Genomic DNA, 16,272 nt, shown 5'->3' with positions numbered 1-16,272 from the left:
GGTCAGTGGTGGGGAAGGGTCCCAGGATGTCCACACCAACCCGCTCCATGGGAGCCCTCACCTGATACTGCTGCAAGGGGGCATGAGAGCGTTGGGAAGGCCCTTTCTGAGCCGTGCAGGCATTGCACCGATGGACATGGAGCTCTACGTCCTGGCGACACCCGGGCCAGTAGAACCGAGACCGAAGTCGCCGCAGAGTCTTGGTAACTCCAAAGTGTCCTGCCCCCGCCGCACCATGGACTAGCTGGAGGACCCTGGAACGCAACTGTTGAGGTACCACGAGCTGGAAAACCTCACGGTGACCCCCGGGAGCCTGCCAGCGGCAATAGAGGAGGCCGTTTCGGTTTGTGAGTTTGGCCCATTGGGAGTAGAGAGCCTTGGTCTCGATGTCCAGTGCAGATACTTCTGACCATTATGGTCTCTAACCGGCTTCAATCCAACATTGAACCTGGGAAAGGGCAGGGTCTTGGTTCTGGTCGCGTTGCAGCTGCTGGGGATCCATGGCCTCCAGATCCTCGGTATCCCCTGCGGCGGACTGGACCTGAAGTCTGCTACAATGCCCACCCGGAACAGAGTCATTCTCAGGGCCGCCCTGTGGTGACGCGATGACTGAAGACATGCCCTCCCGGTTCTCCAAGCGTTGGCAGTACCTGCACTGTTTTTCCTCACAAGGGCGTCGGGAGAGGGCATCTGCATTGGTGTGGAGACGTCCCACCCGGTGACGAACCTCAAAGTGGTAATCTTGCAATGTCTCCAACCACCGGGCTAGCTGTCCCTCCGGTTCTTTAAAGCTGAGCAGCCAAGTGAGGGACGCATGGTCTGTGCGCAGGAGGAACTTCTTCCCGTAGAGGTAGGGTCCGAAATGGCGGAGACCCAGGATGATGGCCAGCAGCTCTCAAAGGGTGACAAAATAGTTCCTCTCCGGTATGCTGAGGGAATGGCTGTAGTAGGAGATGACCCGCTCCCCCTCAGGGCCTTCCTGCGACAGTACAGCCCCCACACCCGTGTTGCTGGCATCGGTGTCTACGACAAAAGGAAGCTGAAGGTCTGGGTAGGCTAGCACCGGTTCCTCAACCAGTGAAGATCGGAGCCGATCAAATGTCACGGCACAGTCCTCACTCCAGTGGAACTCCCGGCCCTTCTGTGTGAGCCAGTGCAGGGGCTTGCAATGGTAGCAAAGTCCTTGACAAAACACTGGTAGTATGATGCCAGGCCAAGGAAACTCCGCAACTCAGCAGTGTTGCCCGGAATGGGCCAGTCCTTCACAGCAGCCACATTCGCCAGGTCAGTGGAAACCCCTGCTCCGCTGACAACGTGACCCAAGAAGGTCGTCTCCTTTCGGAAGAGGTAGCACTTTTTGGGGTGGAGATGAAGGCCAGCCTGGCGGATAGCATGGAAAACAGCAGTCAGGTTAGCCAAGGCTTTCTTGAAGTCTGTCGCGTGAACGAGGTGGTCATCCAGGTAGACCACATAGCGGTCGCCGGGAATGTCAGCCAGAACCCTCTCCATTAGGCGCTCGAATGTGGCTGGGGCATTGCAGAGGCCGAAGGGCATCACCTTAAACTGCCACAGTCCCTGGCCAATGGAGAAAGCAGTCTTTGGGCGGGCCTCTGGTGTCAGCTCCACCTGCCAGTAGCCACTGTGCAAATCGAGGGAACTGAACCAGCAGGACCCAGCAATGTCGTCGAGGGCATCAGCAATGGGTAGGAGTCCTTGTGTGTGATGCTGTTGAGTAGACAATAGACGATAGTCCGCCAGGTACCATCCTTTTTCCGAACCAGTACAGCCGGGGCTTCCCATGGGCTGTTTGAGGGTTCGATGATGCCATTTCCCTGATCTTCTGCTCTGCTGCAGCACGCTTGGCAAGGGTGGAGGCGGATGGGCGGAGAGGCCCCTTCCACTGCCAGCGGCGACAGGTCCTCAGGCTTCCTGACGCTGGCTGAAAAAGTGGAGGCAGGCAGCGGGACTTCCTTGGTGGCGTGGAGCTTCAGAGCCTCCGTGCCCAGGTAAAGGATTGCTCGGGACACGTCCACTGTGGCCTCCCATTTGGCTAGCAGGTCCAGACCAATGATGCATTGGTCCTGGATGCTGGCTAGCCAGAACTGGTGGTCCACAGTGCAGTTAGCAACAGTCACCGGGAGGGATATTTCCCCCTTAACTTTGGCACGCTCCCCTGTGACTGTGGTGATGTGGAGCTGAGTAGGCTGCCAACCCTGCGGTCTTGGGCCGTCAGTACCAGGGAGGACTCCGGCCTGTACCAAGGAAAGCGTGGATCCAGTGTCTACCAGGGCTCTACAGGTGGTGCCGGCAAGGTCACAGTCCAGATACAGTCCCCGTGTCTGGCCCAGCCGGCCAACCCGCAAGTGTGATTCGGAGGACAGAGTGGTAGGGGTGGCAGTTCCTCCATTGTGCCACCCCGCCTTAGTTTAACGGCAGCTGGGGTGCCAGGCTTCATGGGCTTGGTGCTGGACAGTAGCGTGCGATGTGGCCTGGTTCTCCGCACCGATGGCAGTTGCCCCTGGATTGGCCTCCTGCTTGTCTATTCCCTCGCCGAGATCGCCAGGGTGGTGTGATGGTGGTTTGGAGGGCCTCCTCCTCCTGGTTGCTCCTTTCGTAGTCCGTTTAGCGCACTCGGTGACTTGTGCCAGGGCTGCATGCACCTGGGCTGAGCACATGCTCCACTTTTTCGGCCTCAGTTAGAGCGGCTGCCAGGGTTTCTGGTGCATGCAGACGGATGTGCTCTTGTAGTCATTTTGGCTGGAGACCCCGGACGAAAGCCTGGAGAGCAAGCTCTTCTTGTGCTGCAGCATCAAAAGCAGGGTACCCTCTTCGTGCATAAAGACGTAGGTCGGCAGCATAGGCACCCAGACTCTCCTGTTGTCTCTGTGGGCGGCTAGCAAGTTTATCTCGGGCATCATCTGCATGTGTACGGAGGCCAAACCTGCTCTGCATCACTCTGGGAACAGCAGGTCAACTTAAACGCTCTTCTGGCTGAAGCTCTGTGAGGATCTGCAGGGCCCTGCCTTCCAAGGCGAGGGCGACTTGGACAGCTGTCTCTTCTGTTGACCATCCGTTTAGCTGAGCAGCCAGCTGTACCTGGATAAGGTAGGTCTCTGGAGGTGCCTCCCCATTATAGCGTGGCAGCTTCATGCTCCCCTGGACAGGAGCCCCTGATGGCAGCGGCGGCTGCTTGGTCCAGGAGGCAGTTGGCGTTGTCCCCCTCGGCTGCCAGTAATGACGGTGTGCTGCTCCCAGGCATCACAATGAGTGGAGGCTGGCTGGCTGCTCGTGGTCTTGGAGCCTGCAGCATGCCTTGGCGGCTCCGACAGCTTCCAAGTGGGTGGGGGTGTGAGGCTCCATCTGGTAAGCCCAACAGATCTTCCCCTGGTTGGCTTGCTGCTGCCCAGGGCTCTACCTGCTTCTCGCGGTGTGCTCCATTCACCACTTCCAGGCGAGTGATAAGCTCCTCTTAACAAAGAAGCTCACAGAGAGAGATTGAGCTTGTTATTCAACCCCAAGCTGGTAGGGGGAGCTCTTTATTAAAACACTTGCTCGTGCTACAATGTGCCTCAATGTTCAACAACAGCACAACAGAAGTCACTCATGGTACAGCACTCTCTCTACAAAACAACAACTGTCAGTGACTCTGCACCACAGCGTAAACACAACATTCAAGATAACAGTTAAAAGTAACGTAACCATAAACAATAAAACAAGAACATCTAAACAGCAGCACATGTCCCAAGGCATGATGGGAGAGAACTAGCTGCTATGTTCTCCTTCATTTCTGTCAAACAAAGCTGTATGAAATGTTTCCAGCTGTAAGTATCATGGTTGCTAGGCAACCTGGGCAGTGCGACAGAGGCTAGACCGTCCCATTTCGCAAGCCTACAAGCCTCGCACTTCCGGCCTTAGCGGTCTTTGAGAATCAGAATCAGAATCAGAATACTTTATTGGTCCCTAGGGGAAATTATTTTTCGTTACAGTGCTCCATTATAAACAAACATTAACAGAGACAGACAATACACTAACTAAGAATAGCACAATATATACAGGCATATATATACATAAAAGTCACTTATTAATAAAAAGCTGAAAAAGAACATGTGCAAGAAGGGTGTAGCTGTTGCAGTAAACAGTGTGTTAAGTGGATGAGTTGTACAGAGAGATGGCCACAGGCAGGAATGATTTCCTGTGTCGTTCAGTGGTGCTTTTCGGTAATCTCAGTCTTTCACTGAACGTGCTTCTGTGACTGACCAGCATGGAGTGGGTGGGAGGTGTTATTGTTATCTAACATTGTCTTTATCTTGGACAGCATCCGCCTCTCCAACACCACCTTGAGGGAGTCCAGCTCCATACCCACAACATTACTGGCCTTACAAATCAGTTTATCGAGTTTGTTGGCATCTGCAACCCTCAGCCTGCTCCCCCAGCATGCAACAGCATGAGGATCGCACTGGCCACAACAGACTCATAGAAAATCCTGGGCATTTTCTGGCAGATGTTGAAGGACCTCAGTCGCCTCAAAAAATAGAGACGACTCTGGCCCTTTCTGTAAAGTGCTGTGGTGTTTTTAGCCCAGTCCAGTTTATTGTCAATGTGTACTCCAAGATATTTATAGTCCTCCACAATGTCAACACTGACCCCCTGGATTGGAACAGGGGTCAAGTGTCTCCTGGTCTTCCTGAAGTCCACTATCAATTCCTTGGTCTTTGCCATGGTGTTGAAAGCACTGGAAAAGTCAAAAAACATGACCCTCACAGTGCTCGCTGGCTGGTCCAGATGGGTGTAGACACGATTTAGCAGGTAGATGATGGCGTCCTCTGTTCCGAGACGAGGCTGATATGCAAATTGAAGGGGATCCAGATGTGGGCTGACAATGGGTTGCAGCTGCTCCAGGATGAGCCTTTCCAGGGTCTTCATGATGTGGGAGGTCAGTGCCACGGGCCTGTAACCCTGGGGGCCACTGAAACGTGGCGTCAATATAAACAGAAAATAAGCACTAAGAATATATATTTTACCTTAACAGTACATTTCCATATTTTTATATCTATTAGATAAAATCTGATACTTGCGAGATTTTATTCAAGCATTACTTTCCAGAAAGGGATGTGCACAGGCTAAATCCTGAGCAGATCTGAAGCATTAGAAGCCAAAATGAGCATAACATAATCAGTCATACAGTACGTCACACATAGTCACAGATAGTTTCAATATAAACAACTCTGCAGTGTGCTCTGCCTAGTTTCACTTCCTCTCTACATCCTGTTGTTTCGCAGCGGTGCACAAAGCGTCGCTTGCAGTTTCCTGTCTTAAACAGTACTCTGTGACCTTTAGCACACATTGTAACTCAAAGTGGCGTTTTACTACACCGGCCTATATAAAACAATATAAACAGAAAATAAGCACCAAGAATATATATTTATTCCATGACATAGTTCTTATTTTCTTTAATATGATGAATAATAAGATTCCTTAGTTTTACAGATAGCTTTGTTATAGAGCAACAAACTCTTTATGAGCTAAATAAAATTTTTAAGTAGTAAGACGACATTTGATCTCAAGTTTTAGGGTTATCTGCTATAAGCTATGCATTTCACATTTATACGAGGGAGTCAAGTACTTCTGATTTAAGACTTTTTTTTTTCACAGTATCCAGAACTATACAAAGTGAGGATGTAACACTATTAAAGAGATTATTGACTTCTGTGCGGGCTTAGGTAGCTGCTCTTTAACAAATTGTAAAATCTAAAATTGTTTCATAAAGTTGCTTTCACTCTAATATGCAAGCAACTTTATGACACAATCACACATCAAATGCTTGAGGGTCCTGCTTGAGGGTCTTTGCTATTCCTATAACTGTGCTCTTCTGGATAGAAATCTTGGATGTTGTTCCAGGGACTTGCGGTTATAAACCAAGCGGTTTGCCCAAGGAGTGGACTCAAAAGCAGACACACTGGAAAACTATTTACTGAGATTTATTGAACTCCGATAATCACAGGGTAGAGGGGATCTGGAGTAGGAAAACCTAAAGGGGACAACAAGTTGACTGGCACTGGAGAGGGGATCATGAGGGCTGGATAACGGAAGGGAAAGTGGCAACAAAGAACAGAGGAATGAAGGATCTGCAAGAAGATGGAGAAGCTGTTATTGTTATGAGGTAAGGAGCAGGTAACAGAAAGGAGTTTCCTGGTGAGTTTGTTCTTTTGACTTGTAGGTCCCAGCTCAGAGGGCTCTGAGGAGGGAAACTCAGTGGAAGTGTTGAGAGGTAGTTGAGCAGGCAGAGTATCTGGGATGCAGTGTCAGGCCGGAGGGCAGGCAAGCAGGCAGGGAAGGCAGCCAGAGATTTCCAGAGTGGAGGAAAGAAAGATATAGCTACATAGACATTTCACTATAAAAGCTACCTAAAAGTTTTGTGGAAAAATTTCCTTTCCAGATGTAATAATAAATGGAATAAAATACTTTAACTTCCTGCTAATATTAGCTCCATCCTGGCCATGAAGAGGGTGAAATGTTAGATAGATGTAGCGGGACACTTTTAACATGAACCTGGATTTCTTTCATTTTGTGCTTTTTTTTTTTTTGGTTTAATTGATCTAACTAGTCTGCTGAAAACAAACAAAATAAAGGTTATTGTAAGCATGTGAACATTTACAAGGGGATTTTGCGGGGATGACATCATCTTTTTGCAATATCTGATGCAATATGGACATTTCACATTCTTATGTCTAATTTGACTGGAAGAGGGAGCTATCCAATCAAAACATACTGTTCTTCCAAGCCTTAAAGTGAGAAGTTTAAATACTGCTCAGTAAAAGCAAAGGTGTTTGACTGAGCTCAGAGGTGTGAAATCTGATATAGAAGAAAATTGACCACATACTTTATCCATATTTGCTTTGCTTTTTCTTTTCTTCTTCTTCTTCTTCAACTTCCAAACGGAATATGTCTTTACAGAATGCTTCAATCAATGTAACACACTTTATTATAGGTGGTTTTGACACACTCAGTAGACCTATTGCTGTTGGTGTGGTTATCCTAATAACCTATCTTCTTGCTGTTCTTGCCAATATGATAAATATCATGTTTATTATTTCTGACAAGAGATTACATAAACCAATGTATCTTCTGATTTGCAACCTTGCTGTTGTTGATATAGTGTACACCTCCAGTTCCAGTCCAACAATGATTGGGGTTCTACTCGCAGGTGTTAATACTATATCCTATGTGGCATGTTTAATTCAAATGTGTGTTTTCAATTTGGGAACATCGATGGAGTCATTTGTTTTAGCATTTATGGCATTGGATAGATTCATTGCAATAATTTATCCTTTTCAGTATCAACGTTATTTAACAAACACACGTGTTCTTGTTCTTACATTTATCATGTGGTTCATTGCCTGGTGTTTTGCGTTTTATATGCCTGCAACAGTTGTCCCCCTCCCACACTGCAGTTCAAGGCTGAAATACAGCTTCTGTGACTTTGCTGCTGTAATAAGAACGACCTGTGTTAACCCAGAGAAATATTTCAATGAAGTTTCCATTGCAGCATTTTTTATTTTCTTTTTCACTTTCGTTTTTATTTGTCTTTCATATTGTGGAATCTTACTTTTTGTAAAACTATCTTCAAATAATGAAAAAATGAAAATGGGGAGCACTCTTGTGAGTCACTTAATTTGTGTAGTTGTTCATTACTGTCCTGCGTTTGTTCGCATTATGTTCACTAGGTTTGGTGTGGTACTAACTCTTGAGGAACGCCAAGGTTTAGTAATTGGTGCAGTCCTCGGTCCATGTCTTGTAAATCCTTTTGTGTACTGTCTTAGAACAAAAGAAATTAAACAAAAGCTCTTTAAGATTTTCAAAAAGTTTAACACATCTGACTAAAATCTTGTGAACTGAGTGTGCTTATTTATTTTTTATTTTTTTGTAGATAAACAGATGTCGGTGTAAATTTTCAGAACATTATTTCACAAAATGTTTGAAACACCAACCATTCACTTTGATTCTGGCACAGAAGTGAGAATTATTCTACTTGTCGGTTTTAGACAAGATATTTTCCTAACCTTAACTTCAATTCACTTCATACAAAATTTAGAACTAAAGTTTTTGATTTTGTTTTTAATTTAGTTAAACTGTTTATGTGTCTGTGAGCAAAAGTGTTTTTTTTCCTGCTATGCTGTAAATAATCATATTTTAATGAAGAAAAACTAATCAACTTTAGTAATCATTTATTTGAACTCCCCCATATGGAAAAGATATAAAGTTTGTATCTGTCTTGTGTGAAACTTGTATGAAAACCATATGAGAGTGAAAACAGATATAAGATCCCTTGAAAAATTATATAATGAAACTTGTATGTTTTGGATACTTACTAAAACAATATATGAAAGTAATGAGAAAGTGGCCACTTTCATGAGTAAATCATGTAAGCCTTATATGATTTACTCATGAAAGTAAAAAAAAAAGTTTTTACTATTTCTTTTCCATATGGGTAATTCTTTTGAATGAATGGAATGAATGAATGGCTCCAACACCAGCCTAACATAGTTTAGATACCTAAGCTAGTGGACTACTGTATTTTGACAGACATTTCAGTTTTGTTTGTTAAGTGATCCTATATCAAAAAGACATCAAACGATCAAAAAAAGTTGCTCTGTGTGGGCACACCTGGAAGAAATTCTCTGGCTGGCTGGAGCAGCACCTAATAACCAGCTCGCAAAATTAAAAAAAAAAAAACCCAAAACAAACAAGCAAACTAGGGCTGTCAATGTTAACACTGTCAACACGGTTAACGCGATTAAAGTTTTTAATATAATTAATCCATCTGGAGCGCAGAATGACTCAAAATCCCTGAAACAAGGACAGGATGCCTGAAAAATAAATTGCTGTTATCAGGATAAAAACAAGCAAAGTCAAGTAAGTAATAAATGTTGTGAGCCAATTAAATTAAATTCAACCAGCCCACTGGGGTCTTCCTGGTTAAAGGTTTCATGTTCTCCCTGTGCCTGGGGGAATTCTCTATGGTACTGCAGCTTTCTCCCACAGTCAAGAAAACTTGCATGGAAAGTTAATTATTGGTTCTAAATTGGCCACAAGTATGAAAATATATATGGAGTTGTCTTTCTCTCTGTGTCAGCCACTGTGACTCGCAACCAGTCCAGGGCATTCTTTGCCCTGTCGTGGCTGGGATATGCTCCAGACTTTTAGATAAGTAGAAGGAAATGGATTGATGGGGTTGAGGCATTCTAATCGAAATCAACATGCGCATAACCAAGTTGTCTTTTATTTACCTTTGCAAAGGAGTCAAACAACAGTACAGAGTACAAAAGTAATTTACATTTAATGTCATTCTTAAGGCCCTTTCACATCAGACATGACACGCATTCCAAGCACTGCATTGACCACTAGCTGGAGCAAATAGCTCAAAATTTGTGTTGCGTTGGCTGCCTGCACTCTGCATGTGCGTCATTTTTTGCGCCTGCTGCACATGTTCTAGACGCTCCCTGTCATTTCGAAACACATATCTCTCATGCGTACTTGAATGGAAATATGTAGTTTGAGTTTCATATGATGTCCTAGTACAAAGATTAAGACATTATTGTCATGGGCGGCAATGTTTTTCTTGCTGTCCTTCATGTCGTGGGATGTCTTAATATAAAACTCCTGCATGGACCTCAGTACATTTTGCTGTGCATTTTATATTGTTTTGCAGCTGACAACAAGTGTGTTTAATATAACATTAATATTATTTCAGATAACAACAAAGGAGTTAATTGAACCTTTTTGATTACATAAACAGAAACCATGCATATTTTACACATATTTACATATTTCACCTTTTAGTGGTGAGTTGGATAAATGTGCAGGATTCTTAACATAATGTTTGCTTCTGTTTCGCCAATAGTGGCACCTCTGATGACGGAGCTAAACTTGCCGTTTTCGCCCAGTTATTGCGCGACCGTGCACTGAAGTGGGCACAAGTCATGTTACTTACTAACCTTGAAATCTCTTACTCAGATTTTTTGGCTAAATTTAAGAATGTTTTTGACAAGGGATCCATAGCAACAGCAGCCTCTCACCAATTACTAAACCTCAATCAAGGTAAGCGGAGCGTGTCCGACTTTTCAATTCATTTTTGGATACTGGTCGAAGAAACAGGTCAGGGTCAGGAAGCAATCAAAAGCACTCTTCTAAATAATGTGTGAGGATGAGCTAATTATGCGTGAACTGCCATTTTCTCTATATGCTCTCATGACTCTATGCATCCGGGCGGATGATTGCCTCCAGGCTTGCCGGCGTATGCGGGGTCGTGGTTTCTGGGAGCCGCTGGCACCTGTGGACTCACTACCAGGTGACGGAATATCCAAACCCAGACGCACACGTACCGTATTTTCACGACCATAAGACGCACTGTACTAAAAGGCGCAGTCTCAGTTATGTGTGCCATTACTGTATTTAACACACACATAAGGCGCACTGGATTATAGAGCGCATACAAGTACCGTATGCGTATTTAAAAATAAAGCGGGAGCAAACCTGAGTTCGGTACCTTACTCACATTTCTATTACCGGTAATCATCATCATCAACAACACACAAGCATACAAGTGTGCATATTTAAAACTAAAGCAGGAGCAAAACTGAGTTTGGTACTCACATTTTTATTACCAGTAATCGTCATCATCAACAACATACAAGCATACAAGTGTGCATATTTAAAAATAAAGCAGGAGCAAAACAAAGTTTGGTACTCACATTTTTATCATCAATCAAACCCATCGAAGTCCTCATCCTCTGTGTCTGAATTGAACAGCTGCGCTAAATCTCCATCAAACATGCCAAGTTCACTTTCTTCACTGTCAGAGTCACTTTCCGTGCCGTGCGGCTCCTCGGAAATGATGCCGACTTTTGCGAAAGCTCGAACAACAGTGCCAGCAGACATGTTAGCCCAAGCATCTACAATCCATTGGCAAATTGTGGCGTAACTCGCCCGGCACTGCCTTCCACTCTTGGTGAAACTGTGGTCTCCATCGGTCATCCATCGCTCCCAGGCCGCTCGCAGCCTTACTTTGAACGGGCGGTTCACACCGATGCCCAGCGGTTGGAGTTCCTTTGTCAGGCCTCCCGGAATGACAGCAAGCTCACAGTTCATTTGTTTCACTAGTTTTTTCACATCGGCTGTGAGATGGGCACGCATAGAGTCACAGATTAAGAGCGATGGTGATGCGTGGAAAAAACCTCCTGGTCTCCTTACATACACCTCCCTCAGCCACTCTTTCATAATTTCCTCATCCATCCAGCCCTTTTCATTTGCCTTAATGATGATTCCTGCTGGAAACTTCTCTTTAGGCAAAGTCTTTTGCTTAAAAATCACCATAGGTGGCAGTTTCTGTCCATTAGCATGGCAGCCAAGCACAACAGTGAAAGAAGACTTTTCATACCCCGTTGTGCGTATCGCTACCGTGTTGGTCCCCTTCTTCTCCACAGTGTGACTCACCGGGATGTCAAAAGTGAGCGGGACCTCGTCCATGTTTGTGATGTGGCTGGGCTGGATGTTTTTGTCGCCGATGTGTTTGCTGCAGTAGGAGCTCGTTCTTTGCTCGATGATTCACCGCTCGAGTCTTTCCTCCAACTCGGGCCACCTCACCTTATGTCCGCGGAAACTCAGCTGCGTTTTCTTGACCTGCCGGAGCTTGTTTTCTAGCTTCCTCCGTTTGCGAACCATCGATTCGTTAATCTTAAATTCTCTCGCGGCTGCTCGATTTCCATGTTCCTCCGCATAGCTGATGGCCTTCAGTTTAAACTGTGCTTCATAAGCGTGTCTCTTTGCCATTTTCAGGGTTGTTAAAACAATGATGTTCCACATAATGCACATACCTGTCCTTTTATACAGGTATGTGCGATTGTCCGGTATATACGATCAACGCCCACACTTCACACTTTAGCGTTCTCATGGTGTTCTCTACTACGTCCTCCTTACAACACACAGGGCGCACTGCGCTATAGGGCGCGCCGTACTTTTTGAAGAAAATCTAAGACTTTTAAGCGCGCCTTATGGTCGTGAAAATACGGTATATGGTGATGGTGAAAAGGGAGAACAGTCCATGCAACTGGGGCGCTCACGACTCACACTTGCACAACATCAACGCCACCTAACCACTGGTGAGGACAAGTGACAGGGTGGCTCTGTCACTTCGTGTTCACTCTCTTTCGGTAGAGTATCACTTCCTGTTCCTGCTCAAACACCGTGGTGTTTTTGAGTGGCTTATCTGCTTAGCAATTTAATTAAAAACTTTTAGATACATTCTTTTTGTCATAGCATAATCTTCACGTGCTTCATCCGAAGCACACTTTCTGTGTACTCACTACCTAATTTATAGCCAAAGTATTCACTCACTGTGTCTTTACTGTTTCGCTAGCTTAGCATAGCTTGCAGCCCACTCGATAGCAGCATGGACTCTTCACCTGTCCCTCCTGCACTTTCCTGCTTATTGTGTCAGATGTTTAGTTACTCCTCGGCCTCCTTTAGCAGTAGTGATACTTGTAACAAATTTAGCATATTTGCTGCTCTGGAGGCCAGGATACCTGAATTGGAGACTCGGCTTCGCACCCTTCATTCACCTGTAGCTAGCTAGGCCTCTGTAGCTGGTGCAGCCAAAGATAGCATAATGATAATAATGGATTGGATTTATATAGCGCTTTTCAAGGCACCCAAAGCACTTTACAATGCCACTATTCATTCACTCTCGCATTCACACACTGGTGGAGGCAAGCTATGGTTGTAGCCACAGCTGCCCTGGGGCAGACTGTCACCAGGGTGCAGAGGAGGCTACCCCCCCCCCCCCCCCCTCTGTCCCCTTCTGGCTGCCTCTGCCTCAATTTTATCCCACAACTTAGACATTCACATTATTCACACTCTCATTACGCATACATATAGGATCTTGGGGGTGGGCACAATCACGGAATCCAAATTACCATCAGGGTGTACACCTCACCCCTGGCGTCGTTGCCCACCTCTCAATTTTAAATACACTTAGACATTGAGGGCTATCAGGAGGGACTATGCGCTTACCTGCTGCTCCTTGGCAGGTAGCTCCATGCCCTCCTGGGTTTTAATTGCACCTTAGAACACACATGCATCAACACTACAATGAGCGGGTGGAGGGAGGTTTGGAGTCTTCTCCCACCCCCATTCTCTGCGGCCTGCTGGAGCGGGAGGGCTAGGTGGAGTTGGCCGTCCGACTGCGGTCTGGAGTGTGGGGCCTCCCTGCTGCTACGGAGTCGGGGTGGTCTGCCTCTCCCCACCGCAGGGAAAAGGGTAACACCACCTGGGTCTGGGTGCAGTTCCCCCCTCCAGGGGCAAGGGTACCTAGACCCGGTTTGTAGAGTACGCTTGGGGAGTGTGATCGTGTGTACAGCGTCTCTTTATGTCTGTCTCCACGTTGGTTGAGTGTGGAGTGAGTGCATATGAGAGCATGAGGGGGGGAATGGATGTTTGTGTCTGTGTGTGCCTGTATGTCTGTGTCTATATGTCAGGTTGGGTATCAGACGCCACCTCTCTGGGGACACCTCAGGCCCTCCAAGGTTTGGAGGCCTATCTCCACCTACCACCACTTCCCCTGCCGGTGGCGGACTCCCTCAGGTGTCGGTGCGTTGGTGGTTCTTTGTGTCTGGGGGTGGGCATCCAGGTACACACCGGCTCACTCCTTGGCGGCCGCTTATCGGGGCCTGGAGCCTGGGGCTCGCTCGGGCCCCTTCGGGGGTGGGGTGCCCCCGGCCTCTCGGCCTGGTGCTCGGTCACTCAGGCACAGCTGGCGGCCGGCGGAGCTCACGGGCGCGTCACTGCAACTCCCCCTGGCTTCTGCTCCGCGGCTGCTGAGTGAACCCTCATCTGGGACTCTCCTCAGCTCTTACTGGAACAGTGGCGCGGCTGCCCCTCTGTTGGTCTTCCATGGTTTCTTGTGTTCTGGGGGCCTCTGGATGTCTGGAGTTTTGATCTCCTCCATACCTGCCTCACACCCTGGAGGACGGGGCTGTGGCCCCCCTACACTCCCTAGCAGATCGTTACATGGAGAAACCTTTGGAATACAAGCGCGCTGATCCACACAGGTATGCACACAGGTGTTCACTGCTCGTAGACCCAAATTACACCTTTCTTGGCTGCTACTTCGAAGCACATCTGTCCTGCGTGCTGCACAACAACATTGAATATTTAGTATTGGTGTTGTGTTTAGTATGTTGCTTTGTTTCTTTTTTTTTTTTTGTCTTTTTTTGCTTGTTTTCTATTCTTCTCTCAACAGGTGATCCAGGAGATTTTTTTTTCTCCCCCCCTTTCTCACTGTCCCTCTCCCCTTCTGTTTTTCCTTTCCTTCCTCTTTCTTTCTCCCTTTCCTATCTCTCACTCATGTCTGTCCCGTCTGTAACATCTGAAAATAAAATATAATAAATAATAAAAACAAAGATCGACCAAATGGACCAATACGGCAGTGCCACGATGATCCATTTGGCAAAGTAAATCCATTGGGTATCCTTGTTGGTCTTCAGACAACAATTCTGGTGGCTAAAGAACCAAATGGGGAAAAAAAAAAAAAAAAAAAAGACAGAAGCGAGGCTGCCATATCGCACCATCGGCCCCTCTGGCCAACACCAGTAGGGTAAAGTGTCTTGCCCAAGGACACAACGACCAGGACAGAGAGCCCGGGGATTGAACCGGCGACCTTCCGGTTACAGATACGGTTCCCAACCCCCTGAGCCATGGTCGCCCCTGTAAGCATAGGCCCCGCTAGCTGTTCCCCAGCAGACCCCAAGCACCTGGGGAAAGAGGGTGGCTGGGTGACGGTGAGGAGGAAGCATAGTCTTAAACAGAAGCAAACTAGGGCTTCTGTTTAAGCACTAGTTTGGTGGTGTACCTACATGAACAGGTACACCACCAACCTCTTCATGTGTCTAACCATTTTTCCCCACTCGGCGACACACCCGCCGGGGGTCAAACTGTGGTAATTGGTGATTCTGTTCTCAGACATGTGAAGCTAGAGACACCGGCAACCATAGTCAATTGTCTTCCAGGGGCCAGAGCAGGCAACACTGAGGGAAATTTAAAACTGCTGGCTAAGGGTAAACGGAAATTCAGTAAACTCATAACTCACATCGGCAGTAATGGCACCTAGTTACACCAATCGGAGGTAACTAAAATCAATATTGAATCTGTGTGTAACTTTGTCAAAACGATGTCGGACTCTGTAACACATTTCATTGCAATGTTGACCCTGTGCTAACTTGCATATGACAAATAAAACTGAAAACTAGTTTTTTCTGGTCCCCTCCCCAATCAGACCAGGAGTGACATGTTTAGCCGCATGTTCTCCTTAAATTGCTGGCTGTCTGAGTGGTGTCCAAAAAATGATGTGGGCTTCATAGATAATTGGCAAACCTTCTGGAGGAAACCTGGTCTTGTTAGAAGAGACGGCATCCATCCCACTTTGGATGGAGCAGCTCTCATTTCTAGAAATATGGACAACTTTATTAAACCCCCCAAAATATGACTATCCAGAGTTGGGACCAGGAAGCAGAGTTGCAGTCTTACATGCCTCTCTGCAGCTTCTCTCCTCCTCTTATCCCCCCAAAACCCATCTCCATAGAGACTGTGTCAGCTCCCAAACATAAAAAATCACAAAGAAAGAACAATACAGTATCCACATCTGAACCAAAGAGTAAACAGTGAAATGTGGATTATTAAATAGTAGGTCTCTCTCCTCCAGGTCTCTGTTAATACATGATTTAATAATTGATCAACAAATTGATTTACTTTGCCTTACAGAAACCTGGTTGCCTATTAATCAACGAAAAACCAAGACAGACTCTTAATTCATTTCAAAGCCTGATGCTGATGCTTGTTCACCCCAGCTGCAAAACTCAGAAACCAGCATAAAAGCATATAGTTAGGGCTGGACCAGGTGACCCTGAATCCTCCCTTAGTTATGCTGCAATAGACGTAGGCCGCTGGGGGATTCCCGTGATGCATTGATTTTTTCCTTTCCAGTCACCTTTCTCACTCACTATGTGTTAGTAGACCTCTCTGCATTGAATCGTACCTGTTCATACCTGTTCGTACTCTTCATGTTAAAAGGGAGTTTTCCCTTCCTGCTGTTGCCAAAGTGCTTGCTCATAGGGGGTCATATGATTGTTGGGTTTTTCTCTGTATCTATTACTGTACGATCTACTGTGCAATATAAAGCACCTTGAGGCAACTATTGTTGTGATTTGGCGCTATATAAAG

General features: G+C 46.4%; 1 pseudogene; it reads left to right on the top strand.

Moving 5' to 3' along the window:
- Nucleotides 1-14,750: 14,750 nt before the first annotated feature.
- LOC146654439 (uncharacterized) lies at nucleotides 14,751-15,538 on the top strand (annotated as a pseudogene).
- The last annotated feature ends 734 nt before the right edge of the window (nucleotides 15,539-16,272 follow it).

This window comes from Rhamphochromis longiceps, linkage group LG14, assembly GCF_057381845.1.
Source record: "Rhamphochromis longiceps isolate RC_006_pf linkage group LG14, R_longiceps_female_GT1.1, whole genome shotgun sequence".
In the NCBI taxonomy this organism is placed as follows: Eukaryota; Metazoa; Chordata; class Actinopteri; order Cichliformes; family Cichlidae; genus Rhamphochromis; species Rhamphochromis longiceps.
Note: the sequence above shows the minus strand (reverse complement) of the source record. Positions and strands in the feature narration are given on the sequence as shown.